This window comes from Chrysemys picta, chromosome 7, assembly GCF_011386835.1.
Source record: "Chrysemys picta bellii isolate R12L10 chromosome 7, ASM1138683v2, whole genome shotgun sequence".
Lineage (NCBI taxonomy): Eukaryota > Metazoa > Chordata > Testudines > Emydidae > Chrysemys > Chrysemys picta.
In genome coordinates this window covers 56,105,327-56,128,427 of record NC_088797.1, presented here as the reverse complement: position 1 = coordinate 56,128,427, position 23,101 = coordinate 56,105,327, and the positions used below count along the sequence as shown (strand labels likewise).

General features: G+C 46.9%; 1 protein-coding gene across 11 annotated transcripts in view; it reads left to right on the top strand.

Moving 5' to 3' along the window:
- NDST2 (N-deacetylase and N-sulfotransferase 2) overlaps window positions 1-23,101 on the top strand; it is a 242,065-nt gene that overhangs the window by 28,452 nt on the left and 190,512 nt on the right. For 3 of the 11 annotated variants that reach the window (XM_065551509.1, XM_065551503.1, XM_065551500.1), the window contains exon 1: window positions 21,993-22,123. The exons of the other annotated variants lie outside the window; for them this stretch is intronic. The gene's annotated coding sequence lies outside the window, so the exon portion shown is untranslated. Of the gene's footprint in view, window positions 1-21,992; window positions 22,124-23,101 lie in introns of those variants that run through there. 11 annotated transcript variants of the gene reach the window in all.

Below are 23,101 nucleotides of genomic sequence, written 5' to 3'. Positions count from 1 at the left end.
CACATTGAATTTTCATTCAATTTATCTTCCATTTAAAGAGAAGTAAAATTTATCAGATTTTGGATCTAAGCCTATCTATCATTGTTCATTTTAAATTTTTTTCTTTGCCGAATTCTTTGCCCTCACTTGGGGGTTGTCAGCCTGTCCCCACCGCCTGAGCCTTTCCTTGTTGCAGTCAAAGGTGGAATTTAGTGGACTTTAGCAGCGTGTGATACTGTTTTGGTTTGAAGTTCATTGGTGAGGGCTGTGTTGGGATCCCAGGGCTGAAACAGCAGACCAGATTAGAGTGAGTCTATTTAGGAGAGCTTTGTGACACTAGAATAGCAGGGGATACTGTTGGCCAGCCTGGAGGTATACTGGTTGGAACTATGGTGGGGCAGGGAAGAGGCTTGTTCATTCTAGCATGTGCTTCTGTCCCACATTATTTTTGATTCAGCCAGTGTTTATCAATTATATACGTTTTCTCCTTAGCTCCTTGGCTGGTGTTATCTCACAGTCCCAGTGATGTGACATGAGGCATGTTAGATTAAGTCTGCCTACCGGGTGTTGCGGGGACACTGTGAAAACCAAGAGAGAAGAAAAGCCGTTTCATGGAAATGTCCAAGCAGAATGCATTTAGAGGCTGGGATAATAGCTGTTACTTAAGGCTGATGGATTATTTTATAATGTACTGGGGTGAAATTAATGCTACTAAAAGATACTGACTACTCAAAATATTTTCTCCATTCACACTGGCAATATTTTTATGACAGTCCTTTTATAACTTATGGTTGTTGTGCACAATAGCTTATTGTTCTGTATCTTTATTCTCATACCTCCTTTCTTAGATTTGGATACAGATGAAAACGGAGACTTTTTGTTTAGGCAGCTTAGAAAATAAATTTGTAGCTGAAATCCTTCCATCCCATGCAGAAACCTCTGCTGCTGCTGGGATTCAGAAGACATCAGCCACGCATTGTTGCAGATGCAGATATGGCTGGAAGGGGTGTTTTCAGGAGAGGGAAGGAGCAGCTGGCATTTTCTATACCTGTGATGTAAGAAAGATGGGCCTGATGCTTAAGACAGCTCTGGCTGCAGCCACCCTGTTGGAAATGAAATTGGGTCCCTCCACTTCAGTTCTAGCCCCCATAGTAACAACAATAATAATAGTAGTAGTTAGCACCTAAGTTCCCTCTAAGCTGCGCAGCTGCACAGCAGCCTATTAATCGCCGCACAGGCACTTAGGGCTATGTGGGGGAGAGATGCCTCTCCCCCAGTCCCAGACCTGCTGCAGCCGAGGGAGAGGTGTGTCCCTCCCCATGCCCCAACCCAGCCCTGGCTCGGACCTGCCATGGCTGGGGGAGAAGCACCCATCCCCTGGCCCCAACCCAGCCCTGGAGCTGCCACAGCAGGGAGAGGCACCTCTCTCCCCCCGCCAGCCCAGGTAGCCCCAGGGCAGCCTGCACCCCAAACCCCTCATCCCTGGCCCCACCCCAGAGCCTGCAGTCCCAGCCAGAGCCCCCACACCCCCGCACTCCAACCCCCTGTCCCAGACCTGAGCCCCCTCCCACACCCTGAACTCCTCATCCCCGGTTCCACCCCAGAGACCTCCCCTCAGCCTGAGCTCTCACCCCCCGCACCCTAAATCTCTGCCCCAGCCCTGAGCCCCTCATCCCTGGCTCCACCCCAGAGCCCGCACAGAGCCCTCTGCCATATGCTGAGCCCTTCAGTCCCACCCCCACCACATGAATTTTGTTATGTGCACCAATATGGAGGTGATGTGTCACACATCACTGTCATATTGGTGCACATAACAAAATCCATTCTGAACATGCATGGGAAACATTAAAGGGAACATTGGTTAACACTTAGGCCTGATCTACACTACAAGGTAAGGCCGACATAAGCCGCATTAGGTCGATTTAATAATGTATGTGTCTACACTGCTGAGTCCCTTCCGCCAACCTAAGTGGCCTGTAAAGCTGACTTCTGTACTCCACCTCCGCGAGAGGTATAGCACTTGATTCGACATCCATGGGTCGATATGGGGATAGTGTAGACACTGTGTTGCGTAATTTTAATGAATTGGCCTCCAGGAGCTGTCCCACAGTGCTCTGCTGTGGCCGCTCTGGTGAGCATTTTCAACTCCACTGCATGTCAGCAAGGTACAGAGGAATCAGCCGCTCCCCTGTTAAAGCCACGGGAACTTTTGAATTTTCATTTCCTGTTTGATCAGCGTGGAGAGCTCGCCAGCACAGCTGATCATGGAGACTCAAGGCTGCAAAGGCACTCCAGCATGGAGTACACAGGAGGTCTTGGATCTTATTGCTGTGTGGGGAGAAGAGTCTGTGCAGGCAGAGCTCCGATCCAGCAGAAGAAATGCTGACATCTATGCCAAGATTGCACGGGGTATGTAGGAGAAGGGCTACACCAGGGACACGCAGCAGTGCCATGTGAAAATAAAGGAGCTTCGGCAAGCATACCAGAAGAAAAGGGAGGTGAACAGTCGTTCTGGTTCTGCCCCACAGATATGGTGCTTTTATGAGGAGCTGCATGCGATTCTCGGTGGTGACCCCACCACTACCCCAAAACGCTCCGTGGATACCTGCCAGGAGCCCTGAGCGACCTCGAGCAACAACGAGGAGGCCATTATTGATGATGATGATGAGGAGAATGTGAGGCAGGCAAGCAGAGGATCCATTCTCCCCGATAGCCAAGAACTGTTTTTAACCCTGGAGCCCATCCCTTCACAGGACCAGTTGGTGGTGGAGCATGGTGCCGGGGAAGGCATCTCTGGTGAGTACACATTTCCAATCAAACTGTAGGGGTTACGTGCTATTATATTTATGTTTAATCTGAACAAAAAAGTAAGTGTAGTGGGTATCAGTGGCCACTCCAACTACACAGAGGGTGCTCTCCGAAAAAGACTGTTTATGTGCACAGGGATGGCCCGGGAATCTTCCATGGAGATCTCTAGGAAGCTCTCATGGAGGCACTCTGCAATCCTTTGCAGAAGGTTTCTGGGAAAGGCTGCCTTATTTCACCCACCACAGTAGGACACTTGCCTGCGCCACGCCAGTATTAACTCTGCTGGCAACATTGCAGCACACAGCATTGCAGCATAAAGACCGGGTTTGTTCCCAGAGGCTTGCAGCACCTGCTCCCTTGCAGCCTCTGTTACCCTGAAGAGAGTGATATCACATAGGATCACCTAAGGGAAATGGGGGAAGTTTTCAATGCTAGCCCTTAAACCGCAAACAATTCAATAAGTAATCTGCCCCGTTTGGTGAAATCTGAGTCACACAACCATGCTTTCCCAAATGTGCCGTGGTTGTGGTTGGAAGGGATAACCGTGTATTGCAAGCAGCATTGGGAAAAAAAGGGGGGGCGGCTTCCTGTTTGTCTCCCTCCCACCCCAACCCAGTGCCGCTTTTGTGGAAAACAAACTATTTGGGGGGGCTTTACACTGATGCCTGTCGTCAAGCACCATCCAGGTGCTAGGAGAAAGGGGACTTTTTCTCAAGTTCCAACCTGTGATCCCAAGGATGTCTTCACAAAAGCAGCAGCACAAGACCTCTTGCCCAGGCCTTGTGGCCTTACTCACCATGGCTGAAGCAGAAAACCGATTCTTGCAATAGCCAGTGCTTGTGATTACGTTGTGGCTTGCAGTGAAGTGTATTGAGGGGTGGGATTTTTTTATTAAAAAAAAATCTACCTTGCACCAGAAACAATATATGAACTGTCAGTGCTACCCTTGTGCTTTGCATTCATTGCAGCTGCAACCTTGTCTGTCGGCGCATCCTCTAGACCAGGACAGAGCCTTTCCCAGATTAGAAGGTGGAAAAAGAAGACTTGGGAGGATGTGTTCAATGAGTTAATGTGCGCCTCTGACAGTGACAAATTGGAGCTTAGAGCATGGAGGATTACACTGTCTGAAAACCTGGACATGGACAGGAGAGCATGCAGGGAGCACGAGCATGCCACGCAGGAAGAGATGCTGTGGATTATGAAGGAGCAATCAGACATGTTGAGGCATCTGGTTGAGGTTCAGGAAAGGCAGCTGGATGCTAGAGTCCCTCTGCAGCATATGCTGAACCTGCTGCCATCATCGCACAGTTCTACATCCTCCTCCCCCAAATGTCCTATGAGGCGGGGGGAAGTTTGGTATCCCTTGCACTCAACATCAGGGGAGGGTACAAGGACCAGAAGGTGCCCAGTCCCACACCTTTGATTGTTATTGCAGTGCAATTGTAAAGCAAGCTGTCCTTGTTTCTCCCCCCCACAGTGTTATCAGCCCTCTTGCCCCAGGTTTTTCTTTGCTCTGTGTGTGTGTGTGTGTGCATAATAAAACTTAATGTATTGAGGAGAAAAAGCTCTTTATTCATTCAACACATGGTGGTTGGTGGGGGTGGAGTTTACAGGGGAGAAAATGCAATGGAGGGGACAGTTTGGTAAGGAACAACACAGATAAATGTCACATTACTCTAGCTCATTGCTGAAATTGGTTTTCAAAGCCTCACGGAGACAGAGAGCCCCTCAATGTGGTCTTTTTATTGCCCTCATGTCTGCCTGCTCAAAATTGGCTTCCAGGCAATCTGTCTCAACCCCCGACCCCGCCAGAAACTTTTCTCCCTTTGTTTCACAGATATTATGGAGCACAGAGCAGGCAGCAATAACAATGCATGGGGATGCATGGGATTCTTCTGTCTGAAGTGCAGGACTCTGAACTTGTCCTTGTTGAACCTCATCAGATTTCTTTTGGCCCAATCCTCCAATTTGTCTAGGCCACTCTGGACCCTATCCCTGCCCTACAGCGTATCTACCTCTCCCCCCAGCTTTGTATCATCTGCAAACTTGCTGACGGTGCAATCCATCCCATCATCCAGATCATGAATGAAAATGTTGAACAAAACCGGTCCCAGGATTGACCCCTGGGGTACTCTGCTTGATACCGGCTGCCAACTAGACATTGAGCCGTTGATCACTACCCGTTGAACCCAACGATCTAGCCAGCTTTCTATCCACCTTATAGTCCAATCATCCAATCCATACTTTTTTAACTTGCTGGCAAGAATACTGTGGGAGACCGTATCAAAAGCTTTGCTAAAGTCAATATATATCACGTCCACCGCTTTCCCCATATCCACAGAGCCAGTTATCTCATCATAAAAGGCAATCAGGTTGGTCAGGCATGACTTATCCTTGGTGAATCCATATTGACTGTTCCTGATCACCTTCCTCTCCTCCAAGTGCTTCAAAATGGATTCCTTGAGGACCTGCTCCATGATTTGTCCAGGGACTGAGGTGTGGCTGACCGGTCTGTAATTCCCCAGATTCTCCTTCTTCCTTTTTTAAAAGATGGGTACTATATTTACCTTTTCCCAATCATCCGGGACCTCCCCCAATCACCAAGAGTTTTCAAATATAATGGCCAATGGCTCTGCAATCACATCAGCCAACTCCCTCAGCACCCTCTGATGCATTGCATCCGGCCCCATGGCTTTGTGCATGTCCAGCTTTTCTAAATAGTCCTTAACCTGTTCTTTCACCACTGAAGGCTGCTCACCTCCTCCCCATACTGTGTTGCCCAGTGCAGCAGTCTGGGAGCTGACCTTGTCTGTGAAGACTGAGGCAAAAAAAGCATTGAGTACTTCAGCGGTTTCCACATCATCTGTCACTAGGTTGCCTCCCCCATGCAGTAAGGGTCCCACTTTCCCTGACCACCTTCTTGTTGCTAACATACCTGTAGAAAGCCGCCTTTTACCCTTCACATCCCTTGCTAGCTGCAACTCCAATTGTGCTTTGACCTTCCTGACTACACTCCTGCATGCTCAAGCAATATTTTTATACTCCTCCTTAGTCATCTGTCCAAGTTTCCATTTCTTGTAGGCTTCCTTTTTGTGGTTAACCTCACCCAAGATTTCTCTGTTAAGCCAAGCTGGTTGCCTGCCATATTTGCTATTCTTTCTGCACATTGGGATAGTTTGTTCCTGCATACTCAATAAGGCTTCTTTAAAATACAGCCAGCTCTCCTGGACTCTTTTCCCCCTCATATTAGCCACCCACTTCTACTTCTCCTACCAATTCTTCCCCCTTTGTAAGCAGCAGGTAAAGAGAATGGTTCCTCCAGTAGTTGCACCAGGAAGTTGTCCCCAACACTCTCCAAAAACTTTCTGGATTGTCTGTGCACTGCTGTATTGCTCTCACAGCAGATGTCAGGGTGATTGAAGTCCCCCATTAGAACCAGGGTCTGTGATCTGGTAACTTCTGTTAGTTGTCCAAAGAAAGCCTCATCTACCTCCTCCTGGTCCGGTGGTCTAGAGCAGATGCCCACCATGATATCACCCTTGTTACTCTTGCCTCTAAACTTAACCAATGCACTGCTACAGGCTGGGGACCAACTGGCTAAGCGGCAGTTCTGCAGAAAAGGACCTGGAGATTACAGTGGACGAGAAGCTGGATATGAGTCAACAGTGTGCCCTTGTTGCCAAAAAGGCTAATGGCATATTGGACTGCATTAGTAGGAGCATTGCCAGCAGATCAAGGGAAGTGATTATTCCCCTCTATTCAACACTGGTGAGGCCACAGCTGGAGTATTGCGTCGAGTTTTAGGCCCCCCCGCTACAGAAAGGATGTGGACAAATTGGAGAGAGTCCAGTGGAGGACAATGAAAATGATTAGGGGGCTGGGGCACATGACTTATGAGGAGAGGCTGAGAGAACTGGGCTTATTTAGTCTTCAGAAGAGTGAGAGGGGATTTGATAGCAGCCTTCAACTACGTGAAGGGAGGTTCCAAAGAGGATGGAACTAGGTTGTTCTCTGGTGGCAGATGATCTAGGTTGGATATTAGGAAACACTATTTCACTAGGAGGGTTGTGAAGCACTGGAATGGGTTACCTAGGGAGGTGGTGGAATCTCCGTCCTTGACATAGCCCTGGCTGGGATGATTTAGTTGGGGTTGGTTCTGCTTTGAGCAGGGGTTTGGACTGGATGACCTCCTGAGGTCTCTTCCAACCCTACTCTTCTATGATTCTATAATGGGTATATTGCTTTCACTGAGGTCTAATCTAGTAAGCAAACAATGCCAGCGACCTTTTAAACGTCCAAAGGCATATTCCACCACCATTCTGCACTCGCTCAGCCTGTGGTTGAACCGATCCATACTGCTGTCCAGGCTGTCTGTGTACGGCTTCATGAGCCATGGGAGCAAGGAGTAGGCTCGGTTTCCCAGGATCAAGATTGGCATTTGAACGTCACCAATGGTTATTTTGCAGTCTGGAAAGAAAGTTCCTGCTTGCAGCTTTCTGAGCAGATGTGTTTCTAAAGATGCACACGTCATTCACCTTTCCCGACCATCCTATCCTAGGTTGATGTCAGTGAAATGGCCCCTGTGATCCACCAGTGCTTGCAAAACCATTGAGAAATACCCCTTTCGGTTTATGTACTCTTTGGTAAGGTGGTCTGGTGCCAAGATAGGGATATGTGTTCTGGCTATAGCCCCACCGCAGTTAGGGAACCCCATTGCGGCAAAACCGTCCAATATATCCTGCACGTTGCCCAGAGTCACCACCCTTCTTAGCAGAAGTCTGTTAATGGCCCTGCAAACTTGGATCACGACAGATCCCACAGTAGATTTACCCACTCCAAATTGATACCCCACTGATCGGTAGCAGTCTGGCATTGCAAGCTTCCACAGAACTATCGCCACTCAATTCTCCCCTGTCAGAACAGTTCTCATTTTAGTATTCTGCGCTTCAAGGCTGGGGAAAACTTCACACAGTTCCTGGAAAGTGGTCTTACACATTCAAAAGTTCTGCAGCCACTGCTCATCATCCCATAGCTGCAAAACGATGTGGTCCCACCAGTCAGTGCTCGTTTGCCCGGCCCAGAAATGGTGCTCAGCCGTGTCAAGGTGATGTGTGTCTGTCGCCAGCAACTGCAAATTGCTCTGCTCTGTGTCTTCCAGCAGGGCTGCTTGCTTGGCATCACATTGTTCTGTGCAGCAGCTCCTGTATCAGCTGTGTAAATACTGCAGGATAAGGCACATCATGGGAGGCTAATGCCATGTTCCCATAACCACTGGCCGTGGTTTGCCGCTCCAGGCCATTGGGGGCTGCGGGAAGGGCAGCCAGCACATCCCTCGGCCCGTGCCACTTCCTGCAGTCCCCATTGGCCTGGAGCGGTGAACCGCAGCCAGTGGGAGCCGCGATCGGCCGAACTTGCGGATGCGACAGGTAAACAAACCAGCCTGGCCCGCCAGGGGCTTTCCCTGAACAAGCGGCGGACTGGCTTTGAGAACTACTGCACTAGACCATGGTGCCTTGCAAATATAGTACTTGTCTGACCACTTTCTTGAAAACTTCATTCTTAGTCTCCAGCCTAAGGAGAACTTGCCAGATGCAGATAAAAACAGACACACTCCCACCTGTTAGAGGGTTTTCACTTATCTCCACCTCTGGTTCTGGTCACCCAGACAGAAAGCAGAAGACCAGAAGTCTGAAGTGCAGGCAAGGTGATGTTTATTGGGGTTAGTTCAAAGCAAGCATATCCATAGCTCTACATGCCGGTAGAGTCTGTTTCCCAGTGTTCTGTTCCCAGCTCTGATGCCACAAAGCATTTATGCCATGTCCTCCTTCCGAGCTCTGACACCCACACCACAGAGCCGTGCCTGTGTCCCCATTTCCCACCTCTTCCTTCTTAGCAGGCCCAAATATACCTGCAATGCATGCCCCTGTCCCACCCCTTACAATTTATGGTCATGTTCCATTTTGGAGGGTTGTGAGTCTGAGGTCTTTGTCCCACCTCTTTTGTATCCCATGGGAGGAGTAAGGAGTGAGATTGTATTCTGGCCAAGGCCAGGCCTTTCTTTGGCTTTCAGTATTTCTTATGCCTGCTCACCCTCCCCCATCCTCCCTTGCCCCTCCCGAGTGGTTACTTGACCTTGCATTGAGATAGGAGTTGAGGCAGTCTTCAAGTTTACATGTGTATATTATACTCCCACCATGCCCACTAACACTTTAACTTGATCCCTTATCTTTTCTCATTGTACTAAAAGCCCCATCTGGTTGTGGGAAATGCAACACACAGTGTCTGTGTTCATTGTTCTTCACACATATTAGTAAGGATCCCTTTGTTCACATATATTAGTATAAGATATAAGAATATAAAAAGTCAAACCCAAAATTCTATCTCAGGCTGGCAAACAAGCCTATATACTAACACCACCCAACTTGCATGAGCAACAGACTTGCTGTGAGAAACTTGTACCAAATGGTTCTACTTAGAGTTGTCTTGTAGAGGGAAGGAGGGATGACAGAGAGAGGAGATAATGATGCTTCAGCTGAGGCAAGAGGGTTTTTATTTACACAGCTGAGCTCCATTTGGTATTAATAAAGAACATTCATTTTTTTGGCTAGACTTCTACCCCCTCTTAATTTAGCTAGGGTAGGATTAGTACTCTTTCTGGCATGACACATCAAATTGCATAAGCCACTTAGCTGTTCAGACTTCCAGTATATCTAGCTTACCCTGACTGGTAAGGATGATACTTGCTTTCCTTTATACATCGTTTCCAGATCTTTAGATGAAAAACTGTACATAAGAGTGAAGTGTTACTGTTGTACTAGTGCTGTATATTGACTAATAGCACTCTAGTTTTTTATATGTATTTATTCCCACTGCATGGATAGTAATAAAAAGTGATTATAAAGTAATCATTAATATAAACTGAATTGAATAGACCCCACTATCCTTTTGTCACCTTCCTCCATCTATTTAGCAGTGTCTTCTGTGTCTGACATTCACAACAGTTTTTCATTCCTTATTCTTGGACATTGCAGATTGCACTTTGGTGCAGTCCTGTATCAGACTCATTCTTAAACTCCAGAGTACACAGGACTTGGAGTGAACTTGTTACCCCCTGCCTCCAGGCAGAGGGGAATCTTTCTTGTGGTAGCTTCAGCACTCTCCTCTGAGCTGTGCCAGCCCAAATTTCACCTTGCAGGTTAACAGTAGGTGCATCCTAATCTCCAAGTCCCTTTGAATGTTCCCCTGACACTGGGTACTCTCAGAAATCTAGATCCAGTGTACCTCAGTTTACCAGTTTTACCTTAAACCCCTGCTGCTGTAGACCGTACAGGACTTGTGAGAACTGATCACGAAACAGAAGTAGGTTTATTTAATGAAGAATAAAGATTTAATTAGAAACAAGAGAGTGTGGTGGAAATAAATGATTGCAATACAGAACAAAATCCAAACATTCATGAAAGCTCCCCTACTCCACAAGGGGTTTCCTCAGTGAATGGCTACAGAATACTTCTCCCCCTGTGTTATACTGAAAGCAGCCTTTTGTTTTGTGACGGGCTTCCCCAGGGTGCAACCTGGACCTGGGGTACTGCTGAGCCCTCGGTTATACCAATCTGGTTTGTTCCTGTGCCCTCAATAAGGCTTCTTTAAAATACAGCCAGCTCTCCTGGACTCTTCCCCCCACCCCATATTAGCCTCCTGGGGGATCCTGTCCATCAGTTCCCTAAGGGAGTTAAAGTCTGCTTTTCTGAAGTCCAGGGTCTGTATTGTACTACTCTCCTTTCTTCCTTATGTGAGAATCCTGAACTCAACCATCTCATGGTCACTGCCACCCACTTCTACTTCTCCTACCAATTCTTCCCCCTTTGTAAGCAGTAGGTCAAGAGGAGAACGGCCCCTGGTTGGTTCCTCCAGTAGTTGCACCAGGAAGTTGTCCCCATCACTCTCCAAAAACTTCCTGGATTGTTTGTGCACTGCTGTATTGCTTTCCCAGCAGATCAGGGTGATTGAAGTCCTCCATTAGAACCAGGGCATGTGTTCTGGAAACTTCAGTTAATTGTCCAATGAAAGCCTCATCTACCTCATCCTCCTGGTCCGGTGGTCTATATCACACGCCCACCATGACATCACCCTTGTTGCTCTTGCTTCTAAACTTAACCCAAAGATTCTCAACAGGCTTTTCTGCAGTTTCATACTGGAGCTCTGAGCAATCATACTGCTCTCTTACATACAGTGCAACTCCTCCACCTTTCCTCCCCTGCCGGTCCTTCCTGAACAGTTTATACCCATCCATGACAGTGCTCCAGTCATGGGAGCTACCTCACCAAGTCTGTTGTTCCAGTCACATCATAGTTCTTTGACTGTGCCAGGACTTCCAATTCTTCCAGACCAGACCAGACCCACTCAGAGAAACCACCAGGACCAGGACTTTATTCTGTAAAGAACACAGAACAGAATTACAGTCCAGCAGCCTCCTTTCTGCTTGCTTGCTATGTGCTCCCAGCTCAGTCAGTGCTGAGACCTCCTGCTGGGGGGGCAGAGGGTACATCCTGAGAGGAACCACGAAGTTCTCCCAACATGCCACAGTTTGTAATCAACAACTTGTAGTTCCCAGGGCTGCTGTTGAAGCACACGGGACCTTGGGCTACACCCTTCCCCCACTTATTGAAAGAGCGACCTCATCACTTTCCTTGGGAAAAAACCTCTCAGGTTGAATATCACATGCCACCCAGTGTAAGTTTATTTCCCAATCCGCCCCTCCCTCAATATGGAGAGGACAATGCACCAGCCCCTGTTCCTGAGGAAATTTCCCTTTTTTACGACATACTGTTTTAGATAAAAAATATAAAACAGATTTATTAACTACAGAAAGATTAATCACTTTAAATCTATACATGTACAGATCAAAGTTAGTTACCTAAGAAATAAACAAAATCACAATCTAAGTTCTATACACTAGACAGGATTTGAATCAAGAAGTGTCTCACCCTGATCTTCCAATCTTCCATACACAGACTAGAAATCCCTTCAGCCTGGGACCACATCCCCTGTTCAGTCTTTGTTCTTAAGGTGTTTCCAGGTTTTGAATTGGGGGGAGGGGGGGGAGGAGTGAGGCCATGTGATGATGTCACTTCCCCCTTTTATAACTTCTTCCGTGTGGCGGGAACTTCATTGTTCCAAGCAAAGTCCCTAGCACAGTTTGTGGAAAAGTACAGGCACAAAATGGAGTCCAGTATTACATGATCTAGTCACATGCCCTTGCATGCTTCGATGCGTCATAACAGCCATTATTCGTATACGGGCTGAAGAGCCCACAGGAAAGCCCATCAGATGAGGATAAGCTTCTTCTGTGGCCTATTGTTGGCTAGACTGGATGTAAACTACCTTGTGGGTGTCACTCCAGGAGCAAATACATTTAAATACTGGTACATAGTAAATATTCATAATGACATCATAATTCAGATGCAATGACCGCACATACAATCCAACTAGACATTAATGTTTAACAGATCAAGACTTTCAGAATGATACCTTACAGGGCATATTTTGCACAAAACATATATCACCATGGTAAATATGGGGGTGCCTTGATGTTGCTTTTGGGTTACAGAATGTCACATGTTTCTATTCACAGACAGGGCAAACCTCTGTTTTGTCATGAAGTTTCTTTTTTTAACTTTTAAAAAGTGGTGATTGTTTGTCATTGCCTCAGATGGTTTCCCATTCAAAGGGTTAGAACTGCGCAAGCTAAACAACTGAGCCTTGCATTGCATCACCAGCTAAACAGGACAGGGTAACAACTGTACCCTGCCCCAAGTGGGCAATCACTGAAACACATTGTCTCCTGGTAACTAATTTCTACCCGAAGTCCATAAAGCATACTTTCAATATAAATACATTATTCCTTAAATGTTACCTGTATATACATCTCACAACGACTATGAATGTTGACAGGTTACAAGCTTTGTGTAGATACCTTACATGTTACTCTTTATGGATAAAAGTCGTGTAAGACATATTTGGTGTAGTGAGTTTGTCAGGTCTGAGGTGAGAGATGTTTGCAAAGAACGGGACCCTTTGCCAAGGGGTCTGTGTCATGCTATTGTGTCCGTGATGCTCCCTATCAGCTTTTTCCCTGGTACTTCTTTCCCATTCCTTGATGTGAATCCATACTGACTCTTCTCAAAGTATTCAGAACTTTCCAAATATATTCTCTTTTGTCCCTGGTCCAGTGTTTCCTGTCTCTCCTCTTATCCTTTTTTCCTGTCTGAAGTAATATTTTTAGCTTTAATGTGCCACATTAATTTCTTCAGTAAATATACAACTCCCTAGTTGCCAAAAAAGGTGTTAAACATTTCTGCAAAAGGTCCCTTGTTCTTTAGCATCTCAATAAAGTTTTGTGATGGATATGGTTGGCTCTGGATCAGTGGCGTAGCCAGGGTTGCTGCCGAGGAGCGGCGGAGAAAAAAGGCGCATGTCCTTCGGCGGCATTTTGGCGGCCCTGCGCATGCGCCGAAATGCCGCCGAAAGTTGGAGTGCCGCGCCACCAAAATCACGGACGAGGGGAAAAGGCGCCACTTGGGGAATTCTGGGCTCGGAGGAGCAGGCGCTTTCTGGATCACCTGTTTTCACAATCCTTATTTCCTTCAACATTTCTTCCTCTTCTCCTGGTTTGGTTTCTGGCACTGGCCCCATTCCATTTCACCATCCTCCTTTAGAACACTGGGAAGACAAGTGTCTATCATTTTCCATCAGTGTCTCCTTTGACAATTGTCTGTCCCATAGGGAGATGCAAAGTTGCACTGTTTCAACTAAAAGTGTGATTTTAAACCGATCTAGTGCAAAAGTCCATATGCATGCTCTCATTCGAACCATGCTTATTTCAGTTTAGATTAAGTTAGTTAGGAACAGGTTTTAAGCTAAATTGAAATAAGCCACTCTTAAACCAAAATAAGATTGTCTGCTCCTGGTTTGCGCAGGTTTAACTAAAATTTTAAAATCACATCTTTAGTTAAAGAGCTTGTTTACATACACAGGTTTGAGTATATGTCTTCACTGCAGAGTGTACTTGGGGTTGAGCACCTGGATTGACCTGGCTCGGGTGTGAGCAGCCACACTGCAAAGCCATACTTGAGTGTGTCCACACTGATGCTACACTCACGTGTGGTGCTAGGACTTCTGGGGACATATCCCATGGTTCTTTGCACTTTAGTAAACTGAACCACTCTGATTCTTTCCCAGCGAATTGAGAGAATTTACCTGTCTTGGGCACATGATAGAGTTGTGGGAAGGGATTACTAACCCTAGGGTAAAACATGACCACATTTGGGTGAGGCTTTTGTGTGTGGATGGGAGCCAGGTTAGTGACAATATCTGAGTAAAAGACCAAGTTAACTCTGTAGTGATGCTAAACCCTGAGACTTCATTGTATCATTCACTGGCCACTTAATACTTGTGTATTAGAGTGGGTGTTTTTATCCTAATTTATGTAGAAGACAACTTTCTGATCCAGAAAGATTCCAAGCAGAGGGGAAATTGTCTAGTGTCCACTTCTCATAAGTAACAACTGGGTATGAGCTGCTAGAGAATGGGAGAATAATAGAGAAGTTTTGAAATAGTAACATGAGCTACCTGAATCCAGCATAGTAAGGAAAGAGTTCAGTAATGCATCAGTAAAAGGGTATTTAGTCCTTGTGTAGGCTAGGAGAATTGTTTCCTGTTTCTCATTACCAATGCTACTTATGGAATCAGCTTTAGTGTACATGGGGGTATGATGGGGTAGATGAGGCCCAAAGGCCCCCTGCTTGGAGGCCTCAGGGGCCTGCCACATCCATCCCAGGAGAAGGCTAGAGTGGCTGCAGGGAGCAGAGCCCTGTTGGTCAGTCTGAGGACCAGAGCCAGGGGAGGGCTACAGGGCATTATTGAGGGCTTTGAGATAGACCAGGTTGGACAGTGTACCCTGTAAAGGGAACAGTGTAGGCAGCTTGGGCAGAGGACTGAGTTGCTGAAGATCCACCGAGAAATCCATTGGCTGGAAGTGGGAGCTTGTGAGAGGTGAGTGCCACCCTGCTGAAAAGAACTGAGAGATTGCAGGCATCATTGGCCAGAGAAGGTGGGTGCTCGTGAGAGGCAGGTGCCGATCCTGTTAGAGGGGCACAGGGGTTTTTACTACTGTGTCATCTAGGTTTAAAGAAGCTGAGTGGAAGGATGATCTTATGGTTAAATCAGTGGAATGGGAATCCAAAAAGTTAGATGAAATTTTGACAATGCCACAGACTTCCTGTGTGAACTTGGGCAAGTTATTTATTCTCTGGAGGCCTCATTCCTTTTTTGTAAAATGGGGATAATACTTCCTTTCCACACTTGTCTGTTTTCTGTAATTAGATTGCAAGCTATTTGGGACAGGGACTGTCTCTTACTGTGTCTGTATAGAATGCCTAGCATATTGAGATTCTGATCTTGACTGGAGCCTCTTGGCACCACTGACAGTGCCGCTGTCACAAAAGTGGTGTAACGACTTGTCATAACTATAAAGGGAAGGGTAACAGCTGTCCTGTGTACAGTACTATAAAATCCCTCCTGGCCAGAGACTCCAAAATCCTTTTCCCTGTAAAGGGTTAAGAAGCTCAGGTAACCTGGCTGGCATCTGACCTAAAGGACCAATAAGGGGACAAGATACTTTCAAATCTTGGGGGGGGGGAGAAAGGCTTTTGTTTGTGCTCTTTGTTTTTGAGAGGGCGTTCGCTCTTGGGACTGAGAGGGACCAGACATCAATCCAGGTTCTCCACATCTTTCTAAACAAGTCTCTCCTATTTCAAACTTGTAATTAAATAGTCAGGCAAGGCGTGTTAGTTTTCCTTTGTTTTCTCAACTTGTAAATGTACCTTTTACTAGAGTGTTTATCTTTGTTTGCTGTACTTTAAACCTAAGACTAGAGGGGAGTCCTCTAAGCTCTTTAAGTTTGATTACCCTGTAAGGTTAATTTCCATACTAATTTTACAAAAATAATTTTTACCTTTTTCTTTAATTAAAAGCCTTCTTTTTAAGAACCTGATTAATTTTTTCCTTGTTTTAGATCCAAGGGGGTTGGATCTGTATTCACCAGGAGTTGGTGGGAGGAACGAGGGGAATGGTTAATTTCTCCATGTTTTAGATCCAAGGGGGTTGGATCTGTATTCACCAGGAGTTGGTGGGAGGAACGAGGGGAATGGTTAATTTCTCCTTGTTTTAGATCCAAGGGGGTTGGATCTGTATTCACCAGAAAATTGGTGAAAGGCTTCTCAAGGCTTCCCAGGGAGGGAATCCATTGGGAATGGTGGCAGCGGGACCAAAGCTAAGCTGGTAGTTAAGCTTAGAAGTTTTCATGCAGGCCCCTACATTTGTACCCTAAAGTTCAAAGTGGGAGTACAGCCTTGACACGACTCTCTTATGTGCTGTAAAATCAGTCACATTCTATGCCTTCCTGTTCATCCTCGTTGGCTTTTTTGGTCCTGATGTGTTTATTGCTCAGTGGCTTGAAGAACCCATATATAGACATGCAAATGCATCTGTGAATAATTTCCATCTTTTGAACCACCACTTTAGTTCTTTGACCTCACCATTCTTTGCTTGTTCTTGTGAAATTCAGCATCTTTTTCTATTGTGTTGGAGTCCTAAATTGCAGTTATGGTAAAAGAATTTTGTTTTTAAACCTCCACAAAAAATGGAATAGGAAAATAAGAACTGGAACACAGGCCCAGCTCAGCATCCTGTCTGACAGTGGCCAGTGATCAGATATTTTGGAGGAAAAAGGTACAATCTCCATAATGGACAATTATGTAAATATGGATGGGACTTTCAAAAGCTCCTAAATGACTTAAGGGCACGCATCCCATTGAAAGTCAATGGGGGAAGCATCTTCCTAATCCAAGACAACCAACTTTCTTGTTTATATTCTGGAGCATAAAGTGTTATTCTAATAAGTGTTCATCCTAATTACTGTAACTGTGGAGGATAGTCTTATTCAGATAAAAATCTAATCCTTGTTTTGAGTTCTAAAATATTGCCTTAATATTTTATGGCAGTGAATTACGTAAGCTATGCATAATTTTCCCTGACTCCTTTCTTCGGCTTTAAATGTGTTGACTTTTAATTTCATTGGGTGTCCTGTTAGAGAGAATAAAGAAGCACATTCAGTTTACTTTCGCTATACCTTTCATTATTTTATCTAGCTTTATTAATCTCCTCTTCTCTAAATGAGTCCTAATCTCTGTAATTTCTCTTCACATGCAAGTGTTTCCATTCTTCTAATAAGTTTAGTTGCTCTTTATCACTTTTCTTTCTTTTTTGCTACATACTGTTTCGACGGGGTGACCAAAACTGACACAATTTGAGATGAAGGCATAGTATTAATTGATAGAATAATACTGAAATTACTTCTCCTTCCTGATGTCTTGTTTGCTTTTTGACTACTGCTGAAATAATTAAGTAAATGATTTCAATAAGCTGTGGGGGCCCAGGGCAAGCAGCGTGGGGCTGAGGCAGGGGAGGTGCGCGGCGGGCTGGGTCCGGGGGCAGCTCCCTGGCAGCTCGGGCTGCCCAGCCACTCGCCCCATCAGCGCGTGAGCCGGGATCTGCGCCTCCTGCCCAGCGGCGCCCTGCACAGCCCACTCAGGCGGGGAAATGCCGCACCGCCCTGGGGAGACTCAGAGCAGCAACAGTGGCGATAGTGGCAGCAGGACCCCTCCTCCCTCCCTCCCCGGCTCCTCACACACTTCGGGAGCCCCCTCTCGCCGCCGCAGCCCGGGCTCGGCTCCAGGGGACGATGCTCTGGCTCTCCAGCAGCAGGGCTCTGGCCAGGGCCGGCTCCTGGCTTTTTGCCACCCCAAGCAGCCCCGGAGTTCTGTCCCCGGCAGGTGCAGGGCCACGGCTTCTCTCCGGCTTAAGCCGCGGTGCCGTGCCTGCCTGGGACCGAGAACACCGGTGCCCGCAGCCTGCAGTTCTCTGTCCCTAGCAGGTGCAGGGCCGCAGCTTCTCTCCCCTGCTGGGCACTAGGCGGGCACACATAAATGCCCCGGCGGGCACCATGGTGCCCATGGGCACTGCATTGGAGATCACTGGTCTACACAGTGCATCTTACAATGGTGTGGCTATGCCAATGCAGCTGTGCCGTTGTAAGGTACGCTGTGTGGCTGCTCTTTATCGCCAGGAGAGAGCTCTCCTGGTGACAAAATAAAACCATCCTCAATGAGGGGCAGTAGCTTAGTTGCTGGGAGTGTGGCTCCAACCGGTGAAGTGCTGTCCACACTGGTGCTTTTTGTCGCTAAAACATTTGTTGTTCAGCGGGGTGTTTTTTTCACACCCCTGAGCAACAAAAGTTTTAGGAACGAAAGTCCCAGTGTGGACATAGCCTTAGCTTGCAGTAGGGTGCAGGACCAACTACCTCATTACTAAACACATGTAAACAAATAGGAAGGAGTTGAGAGAAGAGGGACAAATGATTAAAGACAGAAAGGAATGATGCAAGCAAAGAACCCATTGTAAATATGGGTAGATTGGCTAAGTGATAACTAAAAGCATGTAGTGGAGAAAAGTGATGATAATCTACAAATATTTGAGGGGAATACTCTTGAAAGAGGGAAATGAATTAATTTAGCTTTGTACTAAGAGGCATAACCAGGAACAGTGGAATGAGATCCTGAAAATTATTAATTTTTTGGGATAGTCTCCCCAAAGGAAGAGTTGGATGAAGAAATTTAAAACTAGACTGGACAAAGCACTCAAGATGTATCCTAAAGCCAAGACCCAGCTTTTGCATGGGGATAAACAGATGATTTGATAGGTCTTTTTCATCTCTTAATTTCTATGCTTCTGAGATACATCAAGGCATGCTGGTCTTCTTCCTTTTTAACTATTTCTTTCTGCCTCTCACCCCTTCCCTCTCTAGTGAATCTACATTATTGCTTATCCATCATGATGTTTGGGTCCAGGGCAGGGATTTGGAGCAATCAAATTTTTGAATTGCTCTGCTCCAACTCCAGGCATAAAACCTACTGGTCCGCACTCCAGCTCCAGGCTCCGCTCCAAAACCCTGGTCCAGGGAGATAATGGAAATAGAAGGAAAGGGGAAAATATTCAGATCCTAACCAATGTTCCCTCTAATTTTTTTCATCCATGTGCAGAATAAATTTTATGTGTACCAAGGTATGTGCAGATGCCACCTAGATATGAGATATATTTTTAAAAAGTTACCACAGGGATAATTACTCCAGCCAGGACAGGTTAGGCATTTTAGAACTCACTACTCAAAGAATTAAATTATGAAATGCATGGACCAGTCAAAACACTAAGATAACACACTTTGAAAGAATAAAACTACAGAGGAATATATGTGCATTGCAGGAAGTACCAAGAAGTAACAACAACAATACTACAAGTATGTGTTGGGAGGTGTAAGAGGGTCCGGACTCACCCTTGCAGCGCCTCCTGCTGGTCGTCCAGGGAATTAGCTCACCAGCCTCTGGAGCGCCCTCTGCAGGCCAGTGATCTGCCTTTCCTCTTCTCTGGCCCCCATGTCCCTCCCAGGACCCCAGTGCCCCTTGCTCTGGGTGCTGTCCCCTGGCAATACCCATACATATGCTAGGTCTCCCCTCCCAGGGGAACCCCCACCCACTAACCCCACCTCACCTCAGAATAAGGCCACTGCCAGTCACCAGCTAGCCCCCACTCTCTGGGGCAGACTGCAGTATAGGCCACTCATCATCAGCAAGGTCGGGTTCAGACCTGCTGCCTTGGCCTAGCCCTGGGCTGCCCTCTGCAACACCCAGTACCCCTTAGCCTATTACTAGGCCATAGCCTGGGGCTATCCAGCCCTGCTCCAGCCAGGCCCATCTCTCTGAAGGCAGAGAGAGACTCTACTGAGCACCAGGCTCCTAGCCTCTTATATAGGCCAGCTGAAGCCTGATTGGGGGCGTGGCCCCAGCTGCAGCCACATCCCTCAATCAGCTCAGCCTTCATACTACCTGCTCCCTGGGCTATCTCAGGCCCTTCCAGGCCAGAGCAGGTGTCCACCCTGCCACAGAGGTGAGTGTGAAAGACAGTGTGTGTGTGTGCGCGCGCTGGCTGCTGGGGAAGTTTCTGAGATACCATGTGCTGTCTCTTTAAGGCACTCACTAAACGCTTTCCTGCTCTGTCCCGCACCCTGTCTCCCCTCCCCCGCTCTGCAGAGATGAGGTACATGGGCAGCGGGGAGTGGAGGGTGTGTGTGTGTATGTGTGTGTGTGAGAGCGAGAGAGACAGACTGGTTGAGCTGGCTGCTGGGGAAGTATCAGAGATTGTGCACTCTCTCTTTAAGAAAGGCACTCACTACCTGGAGGCTTGAGTCATTCAGACCTCAGACTGCAGCAGCTGCCAGTGCTGAGCCAGGCTATCCCTTCTCCCCTGCTCTGTGGATATGGGGTACAAGAGCAGGGGGAGGAGGCACCCTGACATCAGCACCCTCCCCACCCCCGCTCTGCATAGCCAGCAGGAGGGCCCTGGGAGCAGCGGCAGGAGCAAGGTGGCTGCAAAGTTAGGTTTGGCAAACCAGTTAATTGACTGGGCAAATAATGTCAATTGACTGGTCAACTGACCGCTTATTATTTGACTAAAGTAAAATATTGTCTGTTATTCCAGGAAGATTGCCCTGAGGTAGGCAGCGGCCATTCTTTCATTTCTGAGACCTTAATTTTATTGTGTTACACATTTTTCTGAGTTAAAGTAACTCAGCTAAACACCTTGGTTTTGTAATTAAGCATAAGTAGCTGTTTAAAGCTAAGCCTATTAGAAACCAGAAGGTCTTATTCTTTTTTCTTACTGTTGTTACTGTTCTAGTCAATCTGCGCTTTAAAATATTTCACCATTTATGATATTTTTTGACAATATTTGACTGATCAGCTGACCAGTTACTTTTGGACACGGCTCTGTGGGATACTATCTTTCTTTTGAAAGATTTGATTGGAAAATAAAAAGCTTGTTAAATCACATTTACTTTGTAAATAGATATACGGGGCAGGAGAGGGAAAGTGAATAGACTTCTGGGCTGACTTCCCTGAGCATTGTCTTTTTAATCTCCTAATATAATCCACTGGTGCTACCCACAAGATCTTGCCCAAGTTTGTGAAAGTGGCCTGGTGCCAGGAAGCTATTTAATCCAGTAACCTCTGGTTCACTGTTTCTCTTTTTGGAGCTATGTATTGTGGAAATGCTGTGAAGAGAGGTCCCATGCTGTTGGCTGCCATGTGTGTTAGACTTGTCTGAGGCTGTCTACATTAGAGTGCTTACAGCGGGACAGCTGTACCGATGCAGCTGCGCTGCTGTAAGATCTCTCGTGTAGATGCTCTGTGCCGACGGAAGAGAGCTCTCCCATTGACCTATTTAACCCACCCCAACGAGCGGTGGTAGCTATGCCAGTGGGAGAAGCTCGGCCACTGACCTAGCACTGTGCACACTACCACCTATGCCGGCGAAACATGTATCACTTGGGGTGTATGTTTTTTTCCACACCTCTGAGTGACAAAAATTTTGCCAACATAAGTGGTAGCGTTGACATGGTCCGACTGTGGAAACCTGCAAGTGACTAGACCAGTGTTTCTCAAATGCAGCCACCCCTTTTCTTGCGGCCACAGCCATCTGGGCTGTGATGGCGGGGGTTGCAAAGCAGTGGTCCCTCTCGCAGGGCTGCCAGCAGTGGTTGGGCCCTCCCTCCCTCCAGAGACACAAACGCTGGAGGTGCAGGCAACTGGTGAATTCCCCTCTTTCCTGGGGTTAGGGGAGGCAGGCTTTGGCCATGGGGCTTTTGGCTCTGGCCATGCGGGGGCAGGCTCTGGTTCCAGGCTCACCACCCCTGCCATCCTCCTGGGCCCCGCTGCCTCCCTGCCCACCTCCCCATCCAGGGCTTAATTTGTCCCAGGGCTTGCTGGGACTGAGTAAGTCTGCTGTGAAAAGTGATATCAACAAACTGTGACAAACCCAGACCAGTGGGGTACAGGAGTCTGGTAAAGGGCAAATATACTGGCTACTGGATGAGTAGTTTTCTGTTCCCTGAGTGACCAGAGCAGGGGCTGCACTAGAGTAATCAGGAACCTGTTAGAACCAGTTAAGGCAGGCTAATTAGGACACCTGGAGCCAATTAAGAAGCTGCTAGAATTAATTAAGGCAGGCTAATCAGGGCACCTGGGTTTTAAAAAGGAGCTCACTTCAGTTTGTGGTGTGAGTGTGAGGAGCTGGGAGCAAGAGGCACAAGGAGCTGAGAGGGTGTGGGTGTGCTGCTGGAGGACTGAGGAGCACAAGCGTTATCAGACACCAGGAGGAAGGTCCTATGGTGAGAATAAGGAAGGTGTTTGGAGGAGGCCATGGGGAAGTAGCCCAGGGAGTTGTAGCTGTCATGCAGCTGTTACAGGAGGCACTATAAACAGCTGCAGTCCACAGGGCCCTGGGCTGGAACCTGGAGTAGAGGGTGGGCCTGGGTTCCCCCCAAACCTCCCAATTGACCTGGACTGTGGGTTCTTCCAGAAGGGAAGGTCTCTGGGCTGTTCCCCAAACCACATGGTGAATCTCTGAGGCAAGAAAATCCACCAATAAGCGCAGGACCCACCAAGATAGAGGAGGAACTTTGTCACAAAACATACAAATATCACTTTTCACAGCAGAACACTTACCAGCTAGCAAGTCTTGGGGGGGGGGGGGAGCGCAACCAAAAAGGCAAAAGAAACAACAACAACAACAAACAAGAACATGCAAAGTGCCTTATTTGTGTTTCTATTCTGTTTAGGTCCAGTAAAGAATAGAGACAACTGTAAATTATGTTTTCTACTGAGTCTGAAAAAAAACCCTAAATAAATAAATTATGATGATGTAGACAGGTATATCTGCATATTTATTTGTTTTTTTTTAAAGTTAATGAAGTATTTTAGGAAAAATTGTCAGCATGGCCACCAGCAAGAGTTGGTGACCGCACTCTGAGGGCACCAAAAATTTTTGTTGTGAGAACCCCTGGACTAGACAAGCTGAATAATAGCAAAACTTTTTAAAACAATAGGAGGTGTGGGAGATGGTGGGTTTTTTTTGTGTGTGTGTTTTTTTTGTTTTTTTTGTTTTTTTTTCTTTAATGACCCAAAGCATGTGGTAAAATTGCAGCCAAAAGGTCAGTGCATCTGCGCTGCTGAGAGAAGGTAGGGTGGCCCTGAACTCCTGTGTTTGGTTTGTGTGATAAGGGAAGTGGTGAAACGTGTTCATGTTGCCAGGCAGAGTGAGCTGCAGCTTTCCTGGGCAAACTGACAGATGACTGACTGTCTCTTGT